This window comes from Atta colombica, unplaced genomic scaffold (genome assembly GCF_001594045.1).
Source record: "Atta colombica isolate Treedump-2 unplaced genomic scaffold, Acol1.0 scaffold100, whole genome shotgun sequence".
Lineage (NCBI taxonomy): Eukaryota > Metazoa > Arthropoda > Insecta > Hymenoptera > Formicidae > Atta > Atta colombica.
In genome coordinates, this window is record NW_017259185.1 from 1,421,620 (window position 1) to 1,426,869 (window position 5,250).

The 5,250-nt window shown below is 32.5% G+C and overlaps 1 protein-coding gene across 1 annotated transcript in view; it reads right to left on the minus strand.

The window, feature by feature from the left end:
• LOC108685869 (putative mediator of RNA polymerase II transcription subunit 26) overlaps positions 1 to 5,026 on the minus strand; it is a 29,635-nt gene extending 24,609 nt beyond the window's left edge. Inside the window, exon 1 of the mRNA XM_018190878.1 lies at positions 4,958 to 5,026. The gene's annotated coding sequence lies outside the window, so the exon portion shown is untranslated. The remainder of the gene's footprint in view (positions 1 to 4,957) is intronic.
• Positions 5,027 to 5,250: the final 224 nt, after the last annotated feature.

Here is a 5,250-nt window from a genome sequence, read left to right on the forward strand (position 1 = left end):
TTCCAATTAATACTACTTATGTGTACTCATCTTTTAATAATGAAATTGATTAAATGCAATTTTCGAAATGCATAAGTTTCTACGTGGTAAGCAAAATTACTATATTATTTCTAGCAAGAAGAGAAATTTTATATCTTTTTATGCGCAGTAGGGACGATGTTGGCACACTACATTGGGTGGTCGATATGTTTTTCCGTCGTTTGTCGAACATTCTCTTCTTCTTTCCCACCCTTCCCTTCGATATTTTTTACATGAGTTGGCAGTTCATACGCTGTACGTGACATCACCAAGATATATGTTATTCGGCGTGGCGAGCGAATATGATAGCGTAGTGAAAAGCTGGCGCACCTTTTACTGGCCGGCGTGGGCGGATTCGAAAAAAGTTTATTATTCGTTAGCGATCCCGGTGAACTACCTACGGGCGAATCCAGGATATGTGACTCCGGGTGCTTACGGACCGAGCGAGCGAAAATTCACAAACGTGCGTTGACCCACTTGTCGCGGCCTGGTCGATGAAATTCGATTCTACGATCGCGCGTCGAGCTTTCGCCGCTCTACACGTCGACGCGCATTAATAGAATCTAACAACAGCAGCAGAAAATATGACGATCGTGTAAAACCACGCTTACGACAGCATCAGCGGAAGATTGATGGAATTACGTTTCCACATGAATCAATCTCTATTCGAAATCGATCGGCTCAGAAATATCTGGCCAGGATGTGAAGAATAAAATCGGATGTAACATATGTAATATTGTGAATGTCCTAAAAGGAATATAGTTTGATGATTATTATAATATCTTCGACATTACGTATAAGAAGAAGTAAAATCTGTTTAAATACATTAGAATATATAATACGAGATGTTCTGGATTTTCTCTTGAACTTCAATCTATTCTATATTCTTCAATATATTCTATAAGCTGAAACAAGACAAATGTTTGTTGTACAAACATAGACTCTAAAATGCTATATTAAAAAATTATAACAAAAATATGAAATGTGTAGAAACAATTTTATCTAAATTTGCACTTCAAAATGCTGTTCGTCTATGTTTATAAGTTTCATATTGATGTAATTTTGAATTTATCATCTTTTTTTTGTGAGGATAAGGGAAATCATTTTATAAGAACTCAAATTTGTATTGACATGGAACATTTTGAAATGCAAACTTAGATAAAATTGTTTTTTACACGTTTCATATTTTTGTTATAACTTTTTTAATAATGCATTTTGGGATCTATGTTTATATAATGTTTTCTTTATTTCATAGAAATGTTAAAATTTATATGAAAAAATTTAGGACACCCTGTAAGAAATATATCGCTCATTTCCTACACAATGTAATTCCAAAATTCTTATTTTAGTGTTGTTTGTAAAAAACTAATGGAAAAATAAAGAAAAAAAAAGGAAGAACATATTTTTATTCCTGATTACAATCAGATATTACAGCAAAATTGCGTTTTAAAATTAATTCTAATTAGTATTTGCTCCGAGATATGCTTAACTGGAAATATTCGTGGAATCAGTGTACTTTAAATTAATGTATAATTAATATATTGATTAAAATTAAATAAATATAATTGAACAATTTTCTTTCAGTTTGAAAATCAAAATCTGAGGAATAAGATTGTAACTAAAAATTATATGAGGTTGTAAAAAACATTTCTTTTAAACAATTTTTCACAATATAGTTAAAGAAAATATTCAGGTGAATATTTCAGGTGAATTATCAGGTGAATATACGCTGAATGATTTGATTGCAAATATCGATTGGAATTACAAAATTTTAATAATTCAATATATTTTGGAGAAAATTTTTCCAATTGTGTCGTTATTATAGTAAATTGACATATTTTTTTTCTTTATCACGCGTGCAATACAATTCCATGTAAGAAACCATACGAGACGCATTGAATCTAATATGTTTAAACAGATCTCACTTCACGATCGCAGAATATTGTCATCCACGGGGAACTTGTTTCATCGCCATGAAATATTTACGAAGTGCGAACAGGTGTGTGCGTAGCAGCGATACGCAGAGCGAAATGTGTAACACTCGGATGTGTAACCCAGATGACCATACATAGAGGAGGCGGAGAACAAAGCTTCCGGCGCGCACGGACGTCGTCTATTATTTGCGATATAAAGTGCAACATTATCGAACGGTCGTGTCTGCAGGCCGTGAATCCATTCGCCGGGGTTTCCCGTATATTTCAGCGTATTTTTCTTCCGTCGTGTCGGAGCCGCCTGTCCCTTCCGCACAACCCCCTCCCCCCCTCCAAACAAATGGCCGCGATATACATGGCTTCTGTAAATAGAGGCAAACGGCGTGAATTCGAGCGAGGATACGAGCGATTCGTACACCCGGAATTATGATCGATACTGATATATGCCATAAATGTCTTACATGCGCGTAAAAAAGGAATGGTTCTTATATGCAAGTGAATCGTGTCGTCACTGTAAAACCATTAACAACAGAAAGGAAACGAGAAGATATGTTCATACTACCATATAAATTCGACACTGCTATCGAGATCGATAGTCTCGATTGGCGATTTTGCATTTTCTTAAACTGGGTCAAAATTTTGAATGTCACAATATGTGATGTTAGATCGTTATTTTAAGTTCTTTTACTGACCCTATTATTTAACTGACAGTTGAAATTTTTAACAGACAGTTCTCTCTCTCTCTCTCTTTCTCTCTCTTTCTCTCTCTCTCTCTCTCTCTCTTTTCTTCTCGTTTTTTGAACACGATGGTTTATATATATTCTCGTTTATATATTCCTTTTATTCCAGAGCTATAAATTTTTGATAAGAGATTCTGTGTTCATGGGTTCTACTGTATCCCGCTGTGATCCGACACTGCGTGACAACTTCGCACAAAGTAAAACACGTTTCTCCTGATGGTTTATTTTTTAGCAGATCGGGTTCACTTTACAACTACTCTCCCGGAGATATAAATGATATTGATTACGTGGCATATGTTATACAGGCGTGATTTTTAAATTTTAACCAATGCGAGAGTCGCAAAATCCTAAAATTCTATTTTGTGCTCTCTGCTTGACATTAAACGCAGCGTAAATTAACACCAAACGTATTCCTGATAGTGGGATTGTGTGACAAGTATTTTGATTTTCCACATGAACGCATTAACACTGACGCGTGTAATACGTTGTATATATCCAACATAAAATATCTGGGTGAGACATTTCACACCATGCTACGTAAATGTATCCAACATCGCGACATTCACTGATTCGAATTTTATCCTGATTTATGATCCGAGTAACGGTCGATTTCAAGATACACGCTATCGTCACGAATCGATAAACTGGGTTAACTACGTGCATTTTGCTATGAATAGTATAATTTGTATGTTAATATTAAAAAGATTCTCAAAGATTTCGTTGGATGATTATGTTTATGAACAATCGATAATATGACAACCTGAATATCCATAATTTTGAATATCTATACTATATTTTTGCTAAGCAACATTTACATTGCACAATTAATAATAAATTTATATTTTACATGAATAACAATCTGAGAAACAAATGAATGTTCAAAATATTACAGATATTGTGAATATTCATTTTTTATTTTTTATTTTTACAATATGAAGGCTTTTAAATATTTAAATATTTAAGAAATATTAAATTAATTAAATATTTAAATATTACAAAATTATTTTAATGGGAATGTTACGAGAGCTTATGGAAGATGGAATTATATTAAATGTAATTTGATGTTATTAGAAACAAAACATCCTATTACGTTCTATTATGATCTATTACGTTCTATCTATCTAAGATTATAATTAATACATATATGTTATCGAAATATATATTATTTACCAGAAATTAATACAATTACGCATATTTCAAGGTTTAAGGATATTCAATAATTACATTAGTCCGAACCAATATTTGCATCATTATTGTAATAATGAATAAATGCGCGACTAATTCGAATCTCGATAGACCTCTGTATTATATTTTCTCTTTTCCCTCTCATTATCAAAGTGTTATTATATGTCGGATAAATCAACAGACGGCTTTAGTCCAAAATTATCAAACAATATTGAAAGGATTTTGTTGAAGTACAAATTTAGCTAAATGCAGACCTGAAAATAATTTTGTTGAATCAATCATAATAAATAATTGTATAGGATGGTCAAACTGATTGCTAGAATGTCAAAAACTTTGTATAGCATTGCTCATATTTGAAATTTCTACGTAATTATTTTGATGGTCCAATAAAATATGTTCAGATCTACATGTAACAGCAAATTCAATTTGATACTCTCGGTGTACATTAAAGCGTATACAGATTGAAAAATGTGTGTTTAATATAATAATAAATATATTGAAAAAAATATTAAATTTTAATAAATATTTGTTTGAATAGTTTCAAATAAATGTTTACTCTAAACGTAAATGTACATTTATTTGATGCAAAAACTATGAATTTGATTTAATTATCATTTTTTTATTGAGTAAATTTATTTGCTATAAGTAAATGTAGTTCAAAGAGATATGTATTAAGATTTAATAAATTTTTTTTAGTATACAGAAACGAATTAAATCACAAAATTTTCAATACACTTTTTTTGTTAGGAAAAAAATATATATTCATAATTAAATATATTCATAATTTGAAATATTTGCATTTCACTCAAACTTTTACTCAAACAAAATTAGTATACAACGGCTTTAATATGCAGTGCGAACTAATGCGTCCAATCGATTTCGCTATAAATTTTTAGATGAATACTTCAGAAAAATCATTTTATGAAGAAATTATTTTGCATTGATGAATAAATAAAAAAATTTATCATATTGTTCGTCACTCTATATAATTTTTGAAAAACAAATATTCCGTTCTACTTGATGATTTACTCGCGTTATACATCACTATGGATCACTGACAGTGACGAGTGTTTACGTACTCACTTGTGCGAATCTCCGGCTGTTCGGACACGCTCTAACGGCGAGTATCCACGGGGATCACGATCAATGAATTAGATCAGTTGCGTTATCGATCAATCGGCGAACCGTTTGCGACGTCTCACTACGCTTTCGCGCGTGGCTCAAAAGTGCGCGTTGCGATCCGATCCGATCTGAACCGATCGTGAGAGGATCACCAGCCGGCTACGTTTTACTGCCTCACATTTACTACTACGCGAGACTAGCACATACTGGCTGACCGTCGGCCTGCCGAGAAGAAGGCCTTTTCTTTCTCCTCT